At 39.9% G+C, this 23480-nt stretch overlaps 1 long non-coding RNA gene across 2 annotated transcripts in view; it reads right to left on the bottom strand.

Moving 5' to 3' along the window:
- The window catches only part of LOC144018121 (uncharacterized), an 85316-nt gene that overhangs the window by 44834 nt on the left and 17002 nt on the right, over window positions 1-23480 (bottom strand). For both annotated transcript variants that reach the window (XR_013283346.1, XR_013283347.1), the window contains exon 2: window positions 14705-14870. This is a non-coding gene — a long non-coding RNA (uncharacterized LOC144018121). The remainder of the gene's footprint in view (window positions 1-14704; window positions 14871-23480) is intronic.

Here is a 23480-nt window from a genome sequence, read left to right as displayed (position 1 = left end):
CTTGTGGAAATTGTTTCTCTTTTTTTTTCCGGCTTTTTGTTATTCTTAGGACAAATAAATCAGCAATTTGCATGCGTGAAATGTCATTATGTTTGATGGAGGAATCGTCGCCACGTGGAACTTTTTGAACGTTTCGGAGGCTAGCTGGTTTTGACGGCGCAACATGAAAATTGGTCGACGTGTACATCATTAGTCTCACAAAAGTTTCAAGCAGAAATTTCTGGGTCATGTCAGTCATGTCCAGAGGTCCTTCAAAGACAAACTTGTCTCGGAAATTTGACCAAATGTGTACTTTGTATACTCAACGATAAATTGTAGCCGTTTGGCATCATGTGTGGGCGGAGCATGACAGCTAATTTCAGCGACATAGCAATTACATTTTTGTTTGTTAATGCTACAACTCAAGTGAGTTTGTATTAGCTACATGAAATATAATAACATGAAGTCGGCCATCTTGGTTTGAAACAGCCATAAGAGGGTTAGTTGTTTTTGTTTGTTTTTTTTCCCCCTCAGTTGTGCTCCAAAGATGGACTCCTATTTTGACGAATTGTTGCCAAATTTGAATCAACTGTTCCTCAAATATAGACTAGGAGTGTGACGATATATCGATATCACGATAAATCGGGATACTTTGTCTCACGACAGATTATCGATACGCCTACGCAAGTATCACAATATTTGTAGTTAATATACAGCCATTATAGCAGCTCCATTGTTCATGATTTGAGCAATTACTTGGCGGGCCACTAGGGGGAGCGCCTCATAAGAGTGGTGGGGATACGCACGCACGCAAAATTTGATGACTCGCCCCTCCCCCCCAAAAAATGCTTTGTTGAAACTTTAGAAGCTAATTTAACTTAACATAAAATTGGTTGGCGTGTCTATCATCAGTAAGCCCACAAAAAAAATTCATGTAGTTTTATTTTGAAGGGGCCATATCCTTTTTAGTAAATACATTTATTGGTGACATTTTTTTCACCTTTCTTCTTTTAAATTTTTATTTTATTTCAATTTTTTTTTTTTATTCATTAATTAATTAATTTATTTTTTTACACTTGTAATGTGTTTATGTTTTTATGTTCAAACCCAATAAACCAATAAGTAGACCTGCACTCATGCAATAATAATAATAGTAATAATAATAATAATAATTATTATTATTATTCTAATGAATCAACTGGCCACGGAGGATTTCAAAAGATGGCGTCATGTCGGTGTTTGCACTCTCCCATCTGTCCAAAAAAAATTGTACTATTGTTACTCAATTGTCTAAAAATAGCGATGAAGACAAATTGTTATCATTTGCCAAAGCCCCATGACGATAATGATGAATGAAGACTTTTTTTTTCTTTTTTTTTCCTCTCCTTTTTGCCCTCTGTCGCGGTCGCTTCGGGCTCTTTGCTTCCGTCTCTGCAGCCCTCAGCGCTCACCTTGGGAATCATCATTAAGCTGAGATCGTTTTTTTTTTTTTTTTTTTTTTTTTTTAAATCCTTGTTTAATTGATAAGTGATCTATATTAGCTTCTCTGCTGCTTTTGTGAAGCAGCCTGTCCGCAGTCCAGGAGTCGTGTTCCTTAGTAATGGGGGGGGGGGTTGCCTGGTCTGTGTTGATGCAGTGATTGATCACCAATTAGGTGAGGAGAGCACTTCCCTCACTTGGGTGTGGGTGCTGCATGCCGCAGCGGGACCGGAAGACAACATTGGAATGTCACCTCCACCTTCTGTTTGAGGAACAAAGCACGATATCTGTGGTAGGGTTCATAGCCTGCACCTTCTGTTTGCACGGAAAACATTGCTACTCAATTTTTTTTTTAATTACACGCCAGTAATAAGAAAATATTTCCGCCACTATAAACAGTATTTGTCTATAAAATTGTTGTATGCAAGTACACTTCTGCAGAGGAGCTAATAGTCCTTGTGCACTTACAGTGAGAGCAACACTGCCACCTAATGTAGTGGATGTGCGATTGTACTTTATTATAGTCTTGCAAAAAAAAAAAAAAAAAGCACGCCCTCCTTAGACTTAGACTTGAGTAAAGTTTTAATTCAAATCATAACCATTATCATATAAAGAGTTATCTATGTAAAGCAGCTTGCAAAATGAGTCAATTCCTTTAACTCACTGACTGGCAGCCATTTTGACTGAAGCAACCCCCTTCGCGCCCGGCTGATTTACTGGATTTGGACTCATTTTGCAAGGCCCACAGAATATTGTGTTCTATTGCTGTAGAAACATGGAACCTACCAAAAGAAAGATAAAAAAAAAGTCTCTTCTTTCATCAGGAAAAAAAAAAAAAAGTATATTTCTATCATTTTGCAGCAATTAGCATTAGAATATAGCTATGTTTCATCATTATTCACAATTCTGCTTCTAATTGTGGGAAAATCAAGCTTGTTTAAACATGGCCCTGGTTGATCTCTAATACTCTGTTGTCACCTGCTGGCCGTTTTTTGTAATAACTACCATTTCTTCACCGTTCTTTGCAGTTGAGAAGCTGCATCAAAGCCTTCTGTATGCTCGAGCATAAAAAACTAAAACGTATAAATACGTCTTTGGGACTCGTAAAACATTTAAAATCGAACGTATTGATACGTTTTTGCGAGCAAATGAGTTTACCTTTTTTAAATAGATCAAATGAAAGATCTGGTCGATTGGTGTTCCTCGTCGAAACGGTCTGCGTAGTAGGCCGACGGTTTTACCGGGGTCGCGTTTCCGAGCCGCTTCCTCGGCTCGCAGTTTGACAAACGATTCGGTGAATTGTGGCATTCACACTCACTTAAACAGAAATCGGTCAGAGTTGTGTTGGAGCCGGGTCTTGGCCCGCAGCACCCCGACTCGACGCTCCCCACCCCACTTTTCCCTCAGCAGGCCCATCGTGATGGATTGAGCCTAATGCAAATTTACAACCTTTTTATATGTCCATGCGCAAACCCCAGACCCCGCCCCCCCCCATGCGCTCCCCTCAGGGTGCGGCGGAAACATAGCTCAACATCACGCTTGCAAGATGTCCGTCGAAACAGCCGCCATCATCGGACTCCTCTCCATCTCGCCAGCGCGTGTGCTTGAGCGTGTCAAGCAGAAGTACCCCCGCAGCGCTCCTCTATATCATCCGCCGCCCGGACGGGAAAAAAATGAGAGGAGAGAGAAAGAGAGGCGCCACTTTTTCAGGCTATCAGCTTGGAAAGGCAATGTTGTGCCCTTGTAATTGAGCAGCCGGCCCATCTATCAACCGTGCCACCCCGGATAATAAATATAGAGTACACGCTGGATGCGTGTGTGCGTGGAGGACAACCAGAACAGGTGTGTTTTTGTGTTACCCGCTGAGCTTGAAGGGAAAATCAAAACAGATAAACACAGGCAAAGGATAAAGCTATGCGGTTTTATTTGTTAAAGCTACGAGGGTCATCCGCATAGCGGTTTAATCCCACAAAGCCAAACGTATCGGAGTCCTCGAGTTACGTTGCTACGCTAGCGATGTAACGTTGTACACAGGAACAGGTGGACAATAATCTGGCAAAACGCACAATTCTCAGACCCTTAAATAGACACTCAATCAATCTCATTGGTTGTGGCTAGAAATGTGAGTACTAGTACTGACACGGAATTCTCTGATTGGCTGTTAACATCAACAAACATCATATAGCATAAAAGATTTCTGACATCACATAATCCAGACATCATATCGCCTAAACTAGTTGAAACTGGATGCAGTTACATCAATACCCAAAACAGGCAGCACGTAACGGGTCGTGAACTCGACTCAAACTTAACCCAGGCGTGACCCCAGACATGAGACATTTCTCGTGCATGACTCGAGTCAATTGTTGCGTCTAAAAATGAATGACCAACTATTCACCTCAGTGTTAGGAAGATAAATTTTCCCATTTTTCTTGTAAATAGTTCAATTGTATCTTTTCATAGAAAATCTAATGAATGAAATACTAGTAGTGGTAGTCTCCACCAACTGTAGAAATAGTTTTTTATCATTTTGCGGGCCACTGAAAGATGGTTGGCAAGCCACAAATGGCCCCTGGGCCATAGTTTGGACACCACTGACATTACGGGGGGGCGCAAGGCTCCATCAAGGGGGGCGCGTTTGACCTCGGGGAACATGCTTTTATATTTTTTATTTTTTTATTTTGATGTTTTTTACTGTTCTAGAATAAAATGCAATTGCACCTCCACTACATTAGGGGGCAGTGGCGCTCTCATTATTGGCAGAGTGTGCGCAGGGAGCATTCGCTCGGTGGTGCAGGTTTTGTTTGCACTGAGCATGCGCGCTTTGCACACAGCGGAAAAAAAAAAAAATAGCACAAATTATTTTATATATATTTGTTTGGAGGTTAACGTTTTTTTGTTTTTTTTAATATTGTGCTCCTGAGTTAATATTGGTGATCAGTTTGAATGCATTATTATTTATTAATTTTATGTCATTTTATTTTTCCGTATCATGGTTTGACGTGGTCAGTCAAAAGAAATGTTTATAGTTTAATTAAGGATTTAATTTTATTTTTGAATTTCAGATGCACTTTAAATCTTTTCTGTTACAGTTAATAAAGCTATTTTTTGTTGTAAGTTGCTCCATATTTCTTTCTTTTTTTTTTTATTCTCTTATACATTAATACGGAAACAGTGTTATGCAGACGTGTTTGCACGTGTTAGCGTTGCTCATGTTTAGCCGCCATTAGCCAGCCCTCATCTAAATCTGATCTTCATCACTTGGCGTAAACATCCTCATCATCGGCAAAAAAAAGGCCTCAATCTGTCTCATTATCAACTTCATGATGAGGCCGAAGAAGAAGAAGAAGAAGAAGAAGGAGGAGGAAGAAGCGTGTGTGCGCGTGTTGACAACAACAACAAGAAAGTCGGCGTGACCAAATGGCCGTCAACGGCGGAGTGTGTAATTGCGCGCGAGTACGCTACACTAATTAAAGCTCGTAGCTCTGACACGCCAACGGCAACATTAATAATTGAGCTTTTATTAATATTCAAAAGTAGCCATGGGAATATATTAGACATTTTTTTTATGCTTGCAGATATTGTCTAGTTGTGTGTGTGCGTGTGCGTGCCAGGTTGATTATCGTTTTGGAAATTTTCATTTTGAGTATTGTTTTTTAAATCTAGTTAGTTTTAATTAGTTTTCAGGGTTGTTCTGTTAGTTTTTTTTAAATTAGTTTGAGTTATTTAATAAATTATTAATTTTAGTTTAGTTTTAGTGAGTTTCAGTATTAGTTTTATTTTTTTTTTATGTGTATTACTTGTTTGCAATATTCAAAAAACAGCATGGAAGCGACGTTATTGGCTGCTGCTAGATGATGTCACTTCTGTGTGACACACTTTAAAACGTCCTTATTCCACTTCATTTCAAAATAAATTGACTTAAAATCACGTTTAAAATCATCCCCAAAAGCTCATGTATTAAATTAAGTACCAAAAAAAAAAAAACTAAAACGATGGACATTTTTGCTATAATTATAGTTTTAGTTAGTTTTGTAAACATAAAATGTAGTTTCAGTTAAGTTTCGTTTTTTAAAAAGCATTTTCGTTTTTATTTTATTTTGTGACCGAATTTGTTTTTTTGAATTTCAGTTTTAGTTTTTTCGTGAGCTTTAGTGAACTAAAATGACCTTGCGTGCGTGCGCACGTGAGTGTGTGTGACCTTGTTGTGATGAATTGAACAAGTACCATTAGCGTGGATTTGAAACGTAGAAGGGCCAAAACATGCCTTACAAAAAATTAAACTAACACTAACAAACTAGCCACCAGAGGGTGCTAGAACCGCACAAATGGAAATCAACCTGACTTTTCTTAACAGACATGACGACGGCGATATATTGTGTCAGTTTTAATATGGCGATATGACGATATTACCGTTATCGATACATCCCTAATTGGAAGCAGGTATGCTACAGGGATGGCTGATGCTATTTAGTGAAGCTTTTTTTTTTCTTTTTTTTTTCTTACACCATCCAATGTAGGTGGAGCATGAAAATGATGATTTTTGAGGGTATAGCGTAATTTGTATTATTCTTATTAGGATGATGACGACACATTTTAGTCTTCTTTAGCGGATCTTTTTCCATACGTGTCCATACTGTTTTGTTTTGTTGTTTGTTTGTTTGTTTGTTTGTTTTTATCTCCGAGCTGTTGAATACTCACATCGGGGGAGAGATAATCTGCGCTAATCTGGAATTTGTAATTAAAAAGCGCTCGCTTGGCGGCGTGGCACAAACGCTGTTATTGTTTAATATCGCTCACTGTCCTACCGCACCATCCATCATTCTGCCACCAACACACACCCATAAGACCCCCATAAGACCCCCCCATTGAATCAGCGACTCACTACCTCCGCATTATAATCAACTGGGTGACGATTGTTTTCCCGATGAGTGACGTCTTTAGTCTTTTTTTTTATTATTATTATTATTTTAATAGGGGTACTCAGAGACTTCCTTGTTCATATAATGAAAAAATTGTTACCGAAATAAAATAAAAACAAAAACTAACTGAAACTACATTTTATGTTTACAAAACTAACTAAAAGTAACTATAATTATAGCAAACATGTCCTTCGTTTTAGTCTTTGGTAATTAATTTAGTTCATGAGCCTTTGGGGATGATTTTAAATGTGATTTGAAGTCGATTTATTTTGATATCAACCGGAATAATGACGTTTGAAAGTGTGTCACACAGAAGTGACGTCATCTCGCAGCAGCCAATAGAAAAGCACCGAAAGATGACGTTGCTCCCATGTTGTTTTTTTAAATATTGTGCACAAGTAATACACATTAAAAAAAATAATAATACTAATACTGAAACTAACTTTTTAAAAGAACTAAACTAATAAAAACTAACAGAACCACCCTGAAAATGAAATAAAAACTAACTAAAATGAAAAATTGCAAAACTATAATAACCCTACTGCCATATTACAAATAAATTGGTTTATATACTGTAGTATTTTTCTAAATATCCAAAAGCACAAATAAATTATTTGTACAATTTTTAAGACTAAACACAATTTCTCTTCATAACATTATGTGGCCCTTTGCGTCCTTCTGATTTTCTGTATGTGGCCCTCAAATGAAAAAGTTTGGACACCCCTGCTCTATGTTGTTGTGTTTTTTTTTTTTTTTACTGTGTCATAATGTCTTATTTATGAATTCTTGACTTTACTAGTAGGTCTAATCCACCCTTAAATGTACAAGTTAAATCAAGTAGGGTCTAGTTTAACTCATTCACTGCCAGTCCAGGACAAAAAAAAAACTTTGACGTCTAAAACCGTCTATGGAAGTGAATGTGTTAATAGGGGGTTTTCTGGACCATTCAAGTCCAGTCGGGAACGTTTAGTGCGAATGTACGCAGATTACGTGCCTAGCGTACGAGGACGACCTCATGTCTTGCATTCTTGCAAAATGTTGCTAACTGTAATTTGTCAGGTTATAATCTTGTGTTTGAGATCATTCTCGTCGGACTATTCGAGTCGAGTAGATCTCGTCTGCATGTATCCTGAGTACTTGTCCGCTTCAGTAAATTGAGTGTGCATTCATCAAGAGTAGACGTCTGTTACTGTTAGAAATAATTTGCGGATTGTATTTTAAGAGTAAATGCCGAGAAGTCTGAGGTTACCCTTTCAATTGTGTCACTTTGGAAATGTTTTGTCTATCTTGTAAGTTTTCGACCATGCTAACATGTTCGAGTGTCATTGACAAGATCTGGTGTGCGTGTATCGAATGTCTGAGGATAACCGTGCATATGGAAAGGATTTGAAAATCTTTAAAAGGGTCAATCGTGCTTCATTTTGTTCCGGTGAAAGAGGACAAGAGATGCTAATTTGGTTTTTATTAGAAGAAGAAGAAAAAAAAAAAAGAAAAAAAAGCGAATGCGATGATGACTGGAAAGAAATGAAAAGGTTAATTGGAAAATGATCTGCTCGGGAGATGTCCTGGAAACACATTTTGCTTTCATTTTGCGCTCCTAGAACAACCTTGTGGCGCCACTCGGATCATATGAACGTGCGTTTATGTTTTTTGTGTACGTGACTACAAAAAGCAGCCAAAGCTTCTCTTCACGAAGTCTATGGTTTGGTTATGCGCTAAAATACGACCAATGAACTTTACTGTTTTACGTCAATTAACTCATTTGCTCCCAATAACGTGTAAATACGTTTTTTTGTCCCAAAGACGTATTAATATGTTTTGTTTTGTTTTTTGTTTTTTTTATGCTAGAGCATACAGAAGGCTTTGATGCAGCCTCTCAGCTGCAAAGAATGGTTGCAGAAATGGTAGTTATTACACAAACGGCCAGCAGGTGGCAGCAGAGCAAAGGAGATCAACCAGGGCCAGCTAGAAAAAAAGCTCAATTACTGACAATTTAAAATAGATTTGTGGAAACTGATGAAATTTAGCTCTCTTCTAATGCTAATTGCTGCAAGACGGAAACAGATAGAAACATACTTTTTTTTCCTGATGAAAGAAGAGACTTTAATCTTTCTTTTGGTAGGTTCCATGCTTTTATAGTAATTGAACACAATATTCTGTGGGCCTTGCAAAATCAGTCAAAATCCAGTAAAACAGTCTGGAGCGAACGGGATTGCGAAATGTGAAAATGGCGGCGAGTGAACGAGTTAAAAAGAAGAATAGAAACCAAAACGTTTGCTGCAGCTAACTGATTCCCGGACACCCCCAGAATAGCAACACAAAAAAATAAAAAAATAAATGAGAAAAATAGCTGGTTGACTATTTTTAGAACGGGTTCACGTCCATCAAAGAGTTCAGTGAGTTGGTGACCTCTGCACTAGACTATACTACGTCTTCAGGCGCCTTAAGATAATATTCATACTTCCAAAACATCTTAAGATATCTTGAGACATCTCAAAACATTCATATTTCCAAGACATCTAAAGACATCCTAAGGCATCTTAAGACTCGACACGTCTTATAGACGTGTCTTGGCTTAAGACGTCTCAAAAATGTCTCTTAAGACAAGAACTTAAGATGTCTTGAGACACGTAAATGTCTGGGTCGTACGTTCCAGTCCATTCTTGCAAGTTTGAACTGATCAGTTGATCAGAAAGCTGATGATGATCCCGATCATTTGAATCAGGTGTGTTGGAGGAGGGAACCATCGAGAAGATGCATGACAAGAGTTTGACACATATGTTGTAGACCGTTCTAATGGGTTCTGGGCTGTTTGTAATATTTATTGTCATATGAGTTGGATGAAGTTTGTCTAATTAATCAATTGAGTTCTCTTCAGTTGTTGTCGCTCTGGTTTGTTATCGACCATTCCAGTAGGTCGTAATCGATTGTAGTTGGCCTCAATGTCATCATCATCATCATCATTAAAAAGTCTTACGGGATCAAATCAAATGAACTGAAAAGTCGGATACGAAATGAGGCAAAAGACGTGCGCTTAATTTCTCAAAGAAAAGAAGATGAGAGGAAATAATTGATTCCTTGACTGGCGTACACGACACGGAATTGTTGAACAAACTCCGCGAGCCTCCCTTTGTTCATAAATAGATGATTATTTTTAATTTCTTCAGATGAAATGCAGAAGTGGCTCCCGAGGGACGCTCGCGCTCTTTTTATTCATAGACTGGCGTGTAAACAAACGTCTTTTTGATTCGCCGCTAAAAGACAAAGAAAGTCGTTCCTTTTAAGTTTGAGCCAGCAAAGCAAGCCAGCATCTTTTCACGAAACTTCTCATACCTTTACGCTCACATCACACACTCAAAGGTGACACTAAACTATGTGATTTATTCCCACTGAGCGTCTGATGTCACTCTCGTAGCCTTGTGAAGATCGATTCTCATGGGTTGGAGTCGATTCTAGAAAGATTAGGTTGTTTAATCTACTGTAAGAGTTTGTACTCTACACCAATAAAATGAAAGATGACAAGCTTGCTGACCCAACTGGAGTGACGAAAACTGAAGTGACTAAAATTGACTCGGATAGACGAGGACCGATCAAAATCGTCTCGATCTTACCGGAAATCAAATTCACCCGAACATGAATAGGATTGACTTGATTGAGAATTTGCGGACTAAACTTGATCCTACCAGGGTGGCCAAAACTTTTGCCCGGTGAGACCCTTCCAGCTGACGTCACTGCTTAGCTCCCCCAGCTCCGCCTCCTGGAGGGCAACCCTCTCATAACAAACGGATGTAGATAGCTTGATTTTCCGCGAGCGTTTCCGTTAAAAGGTGTCGTCCCGAGTTGGACACGACATTACCGCGACTCACTGAAACAAGCAATTTGGAGACGCTAGCTACAAAAAAAAATTGAGTTGGTTGGAGGGATTGAAACGGAATGTCCATAAATTGACATTCATGAAATCGTTTGTGTGTTCGCATATGCTCGTCTTGCCGTATATCGAAGTCGACGAGCTATCTTAGCTTGCTAGCTGCTAACAAACCGACGTTTACAACAGAAGAGAGCAAGCCTGAGTTCAAGTGTTGTGATAATCATGTTAAATCGTTAACTTACATTACTTGAATTCTTTTGCAAAAAAAAAAAGTATGAATGATTGTTTCACTAAAGATAATGTCACGTCTACCTGGAATTTACAATCAACCGTTTGACCCATTTTTTTTTTTAGCTCACGCCGATTGTTTTTCAATTCACTCGCATGGATGCGCTGCCCTCCACCACAAGGGGCGCACTTCAACGTGACGTCACACTCGAAGGATCTATAGACTAAAGTCCACTAGAACGTCGTAAAGATGACTGCAGTAAGCTGGAAACTACCGGAAAAAAAAAGACAAAGAAACAAAGAGACAAATAAAAAAATATATTTCTTTAGATTTTTGGAGTGTATTTGTAAAGTCACTCTAATATTCTGTGTAATAATGTATTCCAGTTCAAAGTATTTATTTATCCGTGTTGTGTTCCCGGACCCGGTCGGAGCGTGAAGACGGCGTGACGCTTCACGCCGCTGAATATTGACCGGTCGCCTTCATTGGTTCCGGCTGGTCGCGTCTCTGAGGCGGCTATTGACGAGTGGACGCCGCTTTGCTTGGTGGGGTCGTGAACGGGGGGACGGGGGATGCGCCTCCTTTGATTAATTGAGGCCCCCACTTGATTAATGCCTCGTCTTCCCACAGCTACACTCATCTAGGCACCTGCACACTTTGTTCAACAAAAAAAAACAACAACAACAACAACAAACTTGTGAGTGCTAAGGTTGGGATTTAACAGATTAACATTAACCATATATGTATGTTCAAGATCATTCCATTCGGTTCTTGTCAATCCAAAGCAGTTTTACCCACTTTAATATTTGCTCCCAATAACGTGTAAATACGTTTTTTAATGTTCTAAGTGTCCCAAAGACGTATTTATACGTTTTTTGTTTTTTATGCTAGAGCATACAAAAGGCTTTGATGCAGCCCCTCAACTGCAAAGAACGGTTGCAGAAATGGTAGTTATTACACAAACGGCCAGCAGGTGGCAGCAGAACAAAGGAGATCAACCAGGGCCAGCTCGAAAAAAAGCTCAATTACTTCAAATTTTATTTCGATTTGTGAAAACTGATGAAACTTAGCTCTCTTCTAATGCTAATTGCTGCAAAACGGAAACAGATAGAAACATACTTTTTTTTTCCCTGATGAAAGAAGAGACTTTAATCTTTCTTTTGATAAGTTCCACGCTTTTATAGCAAATGAACACAATATTCTGTGGGCCTTGCAAAATCGGTCAAAATCCAGTAAAACAGCCGGGAGCAAACGGGATTGCGCAATGTGAAAATGGCTGCCAGTGAATGAGTTAAGTTGTATTCCAATATAGGGCTGCACAATATACCAAAAAATTATATAAATATTGCGATATTGGCCTATGCAATATGCATATCGTGAAGACGTGCAATAAGTTTCATCTGGAATTTTATGCTTTTATCTAAATTGGACCAATCAGACTTTAACTAAAATGTGCACCGCCCCATCCCAATGGGTGAACATTATCGAGAGGTAATTAAAATGAATTAACTAAGAATACATTAAGTTTTCTTAATTTTCCGCATGGAACGTGTGAATTCTTTTATTAGATAATAAAATGTCATTTCTTTAGTTGCATGTTACATGTCGCATTAATATCGATATTAGGGGTGTAACAAAAAAAAAATCGATTCTCATAGGAATCGCAATTTTCATTTAGTACAAGTCAGAATCGATTTTAAATCTCCTCAAATCGATTTTATTTCAATTATTTTATATTGTCTTGCCCTTGTTTGTGTACTGGAAGCGCTGTTGATGTTATACCCGATTTGGCCACTTAGGAGCAGTGTGGTTAAGTTGTCGCCATATTAGAGAGTAGAAGGAAAAAAAAAAAGTCCTGATGCCAATAAAAGTCGATATTTTGGCAGCGTAGGAAGAGCCTATGCCGGTTCGTCACGTTAAGAAGCTTCTCTGTATACATTCCTGAAGCGTTTTGTATGAATAGCCGTTATTTTGAGGGATAAAAGTGCCGCGAGTAGAGCGCTAATTAGCATTAGCGAGTCAGGCTGGAGTAGATCGTGACAATCATTTGCTCATCTATAAAATGAAGCAGAAATGTTCCCGAAGGTTCTCAGTCAGTTTGAGGCTGTTGCGTGTGAGCACTTCATGCGGCGAGAACGAGCACTTCCGTTCAGCACTTTCGGGTGTGGCTAACTACGCGCTAATTGCTATCTGCTGAATCATCATCGTCGTTTCAAAAACACCCACCGGTCTCCCCTGTCCCCCACCGCCCCATCCGCCTCAGGTGGGTCGGTCCCGGCGCGACAGCCTATCGCGGCGTGATTTATGGCGGCTAGCGGCGGCGGCTAATGACACCGACGCTACACTCATTGATTTGTATGAATGCCCTCCGCTCTTCATCTATCACACTTTAATGCTGGACTTTTGCAACGTATCATCATCGACTGGCTGCGTCGCAACGAGAGAGGCCGGTGGAGGCGTAGGGGGGGGATACAAGTTCCACGTTACCCCCATGGGCCAACAACGCCCCCCCCCAACCCCAACCACGAGCTCCTCTGCTTCATGGAAATGACGCTTTGCTCAACAAAGCAGATAATAGCTTCACTCAGCGCCACTTTGTGTATCTGGAGTGTCAACACGCGCACACACAAACATGCTCACAATTCACAAATACGATTTCCACGGATTGTTCACCCAAAAAAAAAAAAAAAGTTTCACACAATTTTCACACTTTACAGTCATTTCAAATTAATTAAGTCAGCTGTAAGTTTTTTTTAATTTTTTTTCCATTTCACTCTTTTTGACCACTTTTTGTTACAGATTTCACATTTTTAAAACAAATCATTTTCATTTTTTTTTCTTTCCCCTCCCCCGATGATTTTTGATTTATGTTAGCCTTTTTCACAAATCTGAGCATTTTTCAAAACCCTTTTTTAAAACCATTTATACTCTTTTTTTTTTTTTCATAGCAAATTGTTAAATTTCTTTAAAAATTTTGATTCTACTTTAGCAACTCACTCAGTTTTCACTCGCTTTTTAATTATTCTTGTAAAATTGTACTCATTTTAAAAAATAATTTAAAAAAGAACGTTTTTAATTATGCTTTTTTTTTGCCATTCCACTCTTTTTGACCACTTTTTGTTACAATTTTCTTATTTTTTGAAAACATACATTTTCATTTTTTTTTTTTTTTTTTTGTCGATTTCCCCCCCAAAAATCATAATCGAATCAAATCGTGAGGCAGTCAAAGATTCCCAGCCCAGAAGAAAAAAAATGAAGAGATGTCCAACATGTCTTTTTGGATAAGACGAACATTTAAGGTTATACTATCGTACATGTACCATACAGCAATTATGCGCGACTTTATGTAACCTGCCCCTTCTCATTCAAATGCAAACACATTTATGCACCTGCAACACGCGATATAACAGACACACGTGCACGTGCACGCGCACACGCTCTTACCTGTAATGATAAACGGCTCCAGATTTGAAGATTCCCATTTGCAATTTTGTGAGTGAAGAGGCCGGACGCGAGCGATTGATCAAATTGGGCAGCAAGTTAACACCGAAGACCCCACCGCGCACACACACACACACACGCACACACCTCCAGGTTCCTTTCTTTCTATATTCTCCCAGTTTCTTTTTTTTTTTCTTTTTTTTTCTTTTTTTTTCTGTCCACGGCCCCTCTTAAATTATTCAAGTAGATTTATGAATGGTCACCTCCGCCAGTATGTCTATTAATAACTTTTTTTTTTTTTTTTTACACGACTAAATCGTATGAATTTCAGCAGGAAAGATTTATAAATGGTGGGCTTTGGCTGAAAGAAGCCATTAAAAAAGGATGTGAAACAAAAAAAACAAAAAAACAAAAAACAGAAACACTCGCATAATTTATGTTGCATTAAATTATAAAAAGTGTATAATAAGCGGATGGTGGCCGACGTTCATTGGCTCTCTAACATGGCCTGTAACATTTTTTTATATATATTTAATTTAGCAGCAAAAAAAAAAAAAAAAAAAAATGCCATGTCCATCATGAGTAGACTCACAAAAAGTCTGAAGAAGCTTAAAAGGAAACAGGAAGTCGGACATTTTGGATTGAATTGGGCCAAAATGTATTTTGGTTGCCTTTCCACAAATGTTTTGAAAACTCCGAACCTGAAACCAAATTTCACTTTCAAGCAATTTGGTCGACGTGTTTATCATCAATAGACGCGTAACAAAATGTCTCAAAGAAGCTTACCTGAAGAGAAACAGGAAGTTTGTGATTTTATCATCTGGATCATTGGCAGGCTTCCGCAAAGCTCGCTGACGAGCTTGATCATTGGATTCAGCTGCGTTGGAGCAGGGAGACAGTGGAAAACAGGCTGGATCTTGAGGACCGGACTTGGGCACTTCTGCTTTAGGCCCTTCAAAAGACAAACGAGAATTGCTTTTATACCACAAATGTTTTGATTACTCCCGGCTATTTTACTAGATTTTGGCCCACAGAATATTGTGTTCTATTGCAATAAAAACATGGAACCTACCAAAAGAAAGATTAGAGTCTCTTCTTTTATCAAGAAAAAAAAAAAGTATTTTTTCTACCTGTTTCCATTTTGCAGCAATTAGCATTAGAATATAGCCTAGTTTCATCATTATCCACAAATCTGCGTAGAATTGTGGGGAAATCGGCCCTGGTTTTGATCTCTTATACTCTGCTGCCACCTGCTGGCCGTTTTTGTAATTACTAGCATTTTTTTTTTCACTTGTTCTCAGCTTTTGAGAGGCTGCATCGAAGCCTTCTGTATGCTCTAGCATAAAAAACAAAAAATAAAACGTATAAATACGTCTTTGGGACACTTAATACAGTTAAACTAGAACGTATTTATACGTTTTTGGGAGCAAATGAGTTAAGGCCCATTTCCAGTCATTCCGGTCCCTTCTGTATACACAAACTTGCCAGGTCAGACTCCTTGGCCCTGGTTTTGATCTCTTATACTCTGCTGCCACTTGCTTGCCGTTTTTGTAATTACTACAATCTTTTTTCACATTCTCAGCAGTTGAGAGGCGGCATCAAAGCCTTCTGTATGCTAAATAAAAAACCTAAATATGTCTTTGGTACACAAAATACATTTAAAATAGAACGTATTTATACGTTTTTGGGAGTGACTAAATTAAGGTCCATTTCCAGTCATTCCGGTCCCTTCTGTATACACAAACTTGTCAGGTCAGACTCTTGTGAAGGTTTTGAAAAATTCAGCCTCTAAAAGCAAGTCAAGTTGAGTCGAGTCAAGTCAAGTCAAGTCAAGTCATCTTTATTTATATAACGCTTTCAAACAGCCTTAGATACTCGCCATAAAACCGAAAATTCTACCGAATCAGCCCCACAAGGTCTGAGCTCATGTTTGTGATAAATGCATAGGATGATGGACAACAGCACCCCCTACAGTATGTTACAAAATGACTTCCTGTTGGGATTTGAAGACATTTGACGTCAACGTGCATGTTGACAAGTCTTTGGAAAAGTTTTCCTTTGTGTGGCCAATGAAAGTCAAGTCAACATATTTGTGTCAGAGCGTGACTAAAACGAGGGCCTCTCATTACGAGGGCCCGAGCGTTGTTTGTCCAGGCCGCCGCCTCTTTTTTTTTTTTCTTCCCCGCCACCTTGTTAGCGATGTCCGCCGCCGCTAATTGGCAGCATCTTGCTGCTCTCACGCTGGCAGACGCTTAAATGACAAACGTTGGCACGCGCCTTCCACAAACCTGAGAGGAAAAAAACTGACGTCTCGTTATCGGGAGGGTCCGCCGCGCTACAGACAATCAACATGGGGGGGGGGACACTGAAGGGCAATTTGTCCCTTTAATCAGGAGCATATTTTGGAAAATTCAGCCCCCCCGAAGCCGCTTTCATTTAAGCAACATGAAATTTGCAAGACGCGTCCATCGTGAATAGAGCCACAAAAAAAAAAAAAAAAAAAAAGTCTCAATAAGCCATGACAGAAAAGGCACAGGAAGTTAGCCATTTTTGTTTTAAGGATCCATTTTGAAATTGTGCTCTCTCGTAGTTTCTTTGAATCGTAAGACCATGAAACCAGTTTGAATAATGAACATGAAATTTGGTAGACATGCGAATAGTCTCAAGGGAGCCTTTAAATGATGCACCCGTGCTCGAGATTTTTAGAGATTGCTAATTTGGACCAACGATAATACCAGACAGATTGTAGACGCTTTACTATCTACCCATCAATGAGATTTTAGTCAACACAACTTTATTCATAAAGCACTTTAAAACAAGCATTGGTGTAGTCAAATGTGGAACAAAAATTGGTCATGCAGTAAAGAATAAGTTTAGTAAAACAAGAACAAAACAAACATTTTCAGTGAGTATACAAAATAAGGGGTGGTTTTGTTAAAAATAAATAATTAAATAAAATTATCCTTAATAAAATGCTAAGGTATCGGATCGGGACGATCTCAAAAGGAGGTGACTCGGGTCCAAAAAAATATGATCGGGACATCAATAGTTCCGTTATTATGACTGCATGGAGAATGGAAGACAACTTTAATGACTCGCGAAAAGAGGTTGTGTACAATCAAGACCGTCTTCTTACCTCTATTTGCAAAAAATGCTGACATTTCAACCATCACGAGACCGATCAGTTCAAAGGATAAACGTATGAGTGGCTTGAAGGCAGAGATTCGCCATTAATGACCCAAAAAAAAGGTCATTTGATTACCGTTGCCGAGTTGTCGAGTTTGGACTTCCTTGAGAACTCGGACAAGCAAACTGCATTGCGCCGTTTTGAAGCTAACGAAAACAAGTCGGAAGTCAAAAGTCCGGAGTGGCCACTCGGCAAGAGGATTGTTGTCCCCTCCCGGACAATTTGACTTGTAGATGCGTTTGGGGGGGCTCGGAACGTGTCGTGGTCTTCTGATTCGGGCAATTAGCGAGCGACTGGAGACGGCGGCTGACATTTGGCCATCAATGTGGCCGCCGCCGCCGCCGCCGGCTGCGCTAATTAGCCGAGATGGAGTGAGACGCATCTGCGGGAAGATCATCTAACCCGGCGAGGAGATCGGTCGGCGCCACTCGGAAGGTTCCGAGCGAACCTCTGCCGCTTCTTTGAGCTTGAATGCTCGCTACCGTATACTAACGTTAACTAGCAGAAGACTATTTTCCTAGTTGGACGATTTAATGATGCCGAGAAGATGGAGTACACGGCATCTAATGTATCCAAAAATGGTTACTCGTTCTTCAACTGCCTTCGCCGTACCCATGCATAACCTAAACAACGTATTCCTCATACGTATGGTCTTTTGACTGCTAAGATTGCAAATGGATAGGAAGGCCATAGCAAGTCGAAAGGTCACAGCGACTCACGTCACGATTGATGAATCTGAAAATGTTGTAGCGGGGCTGTCACAGAATGTTTTTAAGAAAACAGACACGGTTTTGTTTTGACCAATTCTTAAGAAGCAAACTAGATTTCATTTTGCTTCATCTTTCCTTCCTTTGATCTTTCCTCTGGTCTCCCGACCTCCTGAACGTCACCACTCTGGCGAGACTTTGAAGTATCCGCTTAAGGTGAAGGGTATGGGATCTTTATTAGGTTTCAGGTGAATTAATGAGCACAAACTCACGCACGCATGTACACGCACAAAAAAGAGAGCAATGATAATATGTTGAATCGGTAAGACCGTTGAATGAACAATACTGAGCTCTCTCTCTCTCTCTCAAAAAAAAAAGAAGAAGCAAACTGGGGAAAAAAATGTGCAAAATGAGAACATGAATGTGTTTGCAGTTGTTCAACAACTTACATTGTCAATATAATGTTACACAGGCATGTTTGTAACATAATGTTATGTTAATGTACGGCGTAATAGTAACCGAAACCTCCTATGTCAAAATTTGGTAAATGTATTTCTGTTATTTATACAAATTCCAAATGATTTTGGCCAACGTGATGTTTACCTACTTTACTTGTTACTTACGCCGGTTATGTTAGCTACTCGCGCTACGTAAACGCATTATTCGTTATTTATGTTCCATTACTTATGCTAGTCACGTTCCATACACAATCCACATATCATCACCGACTGATTGCAATGACAGTTTTGTGTCATTGCTATCGTTCCAATGTCCACTTTGATCATGAAAATTCGACACTCTTGCTGTTCTAAGCAGTTTGTGTACATGTTTTGAGTGCGACGTCACCCGCGACTGTGACCGGCTTTCACGTTCTTGTTCCCGTTTGCACGGGAGTGTTGTGTTACGAAGGCGCGCTTGTTTTGTGTTTTGTTTTGTTTTTGCATCAGGATAGCGCCGTTAGCGCCAAGATGGATTTGTGCTTCCTTCTTTAGCTGATTTTCGTCCTCCGAGGGCCTGCAACCAAGCAACATCTGCACCCGGGAGATAGCCCGGGATAAAATATGTATTAGTTTTTTCAACCCCCGCTATTATCCCCCCCCCGCTCGGATGACAAAGAGCGGCCAAAGCGGGCGATGGTATAGATTTCAACATACTTAGCAAACACAAACCGCCGGCCGGCCGGCTTCCATTCCCAGGCCAATCCGCTACGCCTCCCGCCACCCGTTTAGTCAACTCAGACATCCCCCCCCCCTCTTATTCTTTTCTCGCGCTGATTTCTTCTTCTTCTCCATTTCACTTGCTCTTCTACTCGGCCCGCTGACAGGCTGCCGGCGTCCGCGGGAAGAGAAGCCGCATTAATTAAGACGGTGCCAGCTGTAATTTTCTGGGGAAGTAAATTTGCGCACAACTAAAGGTTACGGGGACCTTTTCACTGTCAGAATTTACTACAGCCTGTGAATGTTAATGCAGCTAATGAAGACATGCTCTCGCTGGCTGAACTTAAAAAACTAGCGCCGCCACCGCCACGAGGAGGAGGAGGAGGAAGAGGAGGAGGAAGGCAGTGGGCCAAAGAAGACGAGGCAGGAGATGGACAAAAATGACGCTCAAGAGTTGTATTTCGAGTCCATGTTCGTAACAGATTTTTTTTTTTCCATCCAGCAAATTTTATTCACTTGTTTGGAAGGACATTTATTGTCGTTTTGATGAGACGGACAAAGAGAGATTAAAATGGCAACAATGCCGACTGGAACATGGGGATCATAAAGAAGAAACAAAAGTGAAAAAAAAAAAAAACATGTTACACTCATGGTAAATAAATAAATAAATAAATAAACAAAAGTCAAAATGAGCCAGTTGAAAACGGGGGTGATGCTTGATGGACTTATTTGCAGGAAGTCCTCGAGTTACGGCAGAGTTCCGTCTCCTATGCGGGCGATGTAACCCAAATGTCGACTTTAGTCGGATTTTAACCGTTAAAGTCAATATTTTCATCCAAATACTTTGGTACAGTAAATTTAAAAAAAAAACATATTTGCACGACCAGGAAGAGTCGGAACCAATTATTTCGTGTTTCTGCACAGTCGACCTGCTTGATGAATGTCCGTTGCTGGAGGTAACAACAACAACAACAACAACAACAACAACACAACTTTAAATAACTTTAAAATTGTGTGATTAATGTGGGAAATGAATAAAAAAGGAGATGCTACGGGTGAGTCACGGGCGCCGTAACGTCGAAACGACGTACAACGTAAATCGTAACAGAAAAGCAAACAACAAACCTGCTTGGGACAACATGAGGAGGAACGAGCACAAAAGGCAACATTAGACGGCAAAATGAGACAACAAATAAAAACAACAGCAACAACACCTGTTGGAACTTGACCAAAGACAAACAAAAGGCAAGGAAATACGCCAACAGCTTATGTTATAATAACCTGGTTGGTGAACGTCTGGTTACACAACATAGAAAGCATTTAAAAAAAGACAAAGAGCAAAATGAAGCCTAGAAGTTACTTTACGTTGTTTACGTTGGTTGGAAGTTCGAAAGAATGACAAATGGGTGTTGGGAAAGCATTGCAGTGTTGACGTTTGTTGTTATTTCCACAAACTGCTCCAAGAATTTCTGTTTGTGTGTGCGCACGCGCGCTGGGGCCTTGAGAAAGCGCGGCGATAAGCGCAGGACGCAGCAAAAAAAATAAGAATGCGAGCCGATAAAAGGGAAAAGAGCAGCAAGAAGAGCGCGTCAATGACAAGGTCGCCCGGAAAAAGTCCGACTTAACCTGAGGCCACGGAATAATTTCACACAACTCAGGATGACACTTTCACGCCACCAAGGAAAGTGAAAACTTTTACACACAAAACAACCTTTCCGCAATGACCTACCGATTGTCAACATAGAAAAAGAAGGAATGACATTTTCCCATCTTACAAACGTTATTAAACGTAGATGTGTGGTATTCTTAGTTATCATACCAGCTAACTAAGCAAAAATGGATGAACTATACAACTAATTTAATATATGTAACTAACTAATGGATTTAAAAACAAAAACTAATCACACAACCTAAAAGCCAACTGAATAATTAACTAAAAAAAAGCTGACCTTGCAAACTAACTTAACAAATGAACCAAAGAAGCAGGCATTTAGCTAACTAACCAACAAAACAAGTCATTAGCTAAATAATAAAAAGCTAACTTTAAAACGAACGTAAGAATGAATAAACCAAACAAGCAAGAAGTTAGCTAACTAACTAAATGATGCAAAAAATGAATCGAACACCCTAACTTACTAATAAAATAATAAAAGCGAACTAAAAAGCATGAACTAAATTCATTAAAACAAAGGAACTAAACGAATTAAACAAATTAACAAACTAACCAAAACAAAGTAATTAAGTAACTATTGAAATATAATGCTAGCATTCTAACTAACGTCAAAACTAATGAACCAAACAAGCAGTTTGACGAGCTGACTGACGACAAACAACCTAACTAAAAATGGATCAACTAAACAACCTACTAACAAACAAACTAAACAACTAATTAAGTAATTAACTAACTAATAAAAAGCTGACCTTACAACTAACTAAAGAACCCAACATAAAGCAGTTAACCAACCAACAAGGGTCAACAACTAATCACATAATATCAAACTATATGGCGCAAGATCGAGTCCAGGCTCGGACCTTCCTGGGTGGAGTTTGCATGTTCTCCCCGTGCCCGCGTGGGTCTTCTCCGGGTACTCCGGTCTCCTCCCACATTCCAGAGACATGCTTGGCAGGTGTGCTTGTGAGTGCGGACGGTTGTTCGTGTCTGTGTGCCCTGCGATTGGCTGGCAACCAGTTCAGGGTGTACTGGCCGAAGCCAGCTGGGATAGGCTCCTGCACCCCCGCGACCCTTGTGAGGAGTAAGCTGTTAAGAAAATGGATGGATGGATGGACAAACAAACTATGCAACAAAACAATTGTTTTAACAAACTAATCCAACTCACTATCTGTCGGTAAAGTATAGCAGTTAATGTCGTGAATGAGCGAGCAACTTACGAACTAAACTTCACCACGTTTACGCCTCTGAATGCTCCTTAATGCTAGCATGGTGTGTGCGCGCGTGGGTGCGTGTGCCGCGCACGTGTGTGGTCGCCGGCGGGCATCCGCAGGGATGCAGGATGAGACGCTAGCTGCTTGCTATTCATCTATTCGGACCGCCAGCGGCCATTCAACACATTGTCATACTTTAACACACACACACGCACGTGCGCCCACCTGTGCGTGTGCGCACGTGCACGCACGCATTATAAAGATAAAGCCTCCTGGCCTCGTGTCACAGCCTCGCTTCAACTATGTCATGTCTGATTGATACTTAAAGCTCTCATGTAGACACGAGTGCGTGTGCGTATGTTTCATGACAGCACATCATTTGCCTTCAGTCAATGATTATGAACAAGCACATCTAATGAACACGCTCATGTGATACAGTTACACGTCCAAACAAAACTAGCTTTTTTCAATGCTATCTCATTAAAAATGCCGCGATGCATATTCCACTCCAGTTCTGTAGGTGGCAGTGTCCTCAAAATAAGCTAGCCAACCGCCTAACAAACTAAACTACGGACTAAAGTTTCAACTAAACAAACAACCAATTGACGATTAGCCTAACAACTGACAGACAAACTGACCATATTAACTCATTCACTGGCAGCCATTTTCACATTGCGCAATCCCGTTCGCTCCCGGCTGTTTTACTGAATTTTGACCGATTTTGCAAGGCCCACAGAATATTGTGTTCATTTGCTATAAAAGCATGGAACCTACCAAAAGAAAGATGAAAGTCTCTTCTTTCATCAGAGAAAAAAAGTATGTTTCTGTCTGTTACCGTTTTGCAGCAATTAGCATTAGAAGAGAGCTAAGTTTCATCAGTTTTCACAAATCTATTTTTTTCGAGCTGGCCCTGGTTGATCTCCTTTGCTCTGCTGCCACCTGCTGGCCGTTTGTGTAATAACTACCATTTCTGTAACCGTTCTTTGCAGTTGAGAGGCTGCATCAAAGCCTTCTGTATGCTTTAGCATAAAAAACAAACAAACAAACGTATAAATACGTCTTTGGGACACTTAAAACATAAAAAAAATGTATTTATACATTATCGGGAGCAAATGAGTTCATTACCGTATTTTCCGCACTATAGGGCGCACCGCATTATAAGGCGCACCTTCAATGAATGACATATTTTCAAACTTTTTCCATATATAAGGCTGGGGTTACGTTATGCATCCATTAGATGGTGCCGCGCTAAAGGGAATGTCAACAAAACAGTCCGATAGGTCAGTCAAACTTTATGAATAGATTACAAACCAGCTTTCTGACAACTCCATTCGAAAACAACTCCAAAACGAATTAACAGCTGTTTTATTATTTTCTCTGGGGCAAAGTATTAGTATTAGCTAGCGATCCAAATGAAGTGCGTGAAAAGTCGAGCGCATCAAGTGAGCGCGATTGTGGAAGTGGGAGGCGGGTTGGGCTGTTCTCAATAAATGGGCGGTCACGAGGGATGTTGTTAGCGTTGACCAAGGCGCCGCTAACCAATTGATCAGCACGGTGTTGTTGATGAAATACCGTCGCCGCCTGTTTATCGTGCATATACGCGCGCGTGCGTCGTCGTCGTCGTCGTC

Source organism: Festucalex cinctus, chromosome 4 (assembly GCF_051991245.1).
Source record: "Festucalex cinctus isolate MCC-2025b chromosome 4, RoL_Fcin_1.0, whole genome shotgun sequence".
NCBI classification, from domain to species: Eukaryota; Metazoa; Chordata; class Actinopteri; order Syngnathiformes; family Syngnathidae; genus Festucalex; species Festucalex cinctus.
This window is presented reverse-complemented; position numbering and strand designations above follow the sequence as displayed.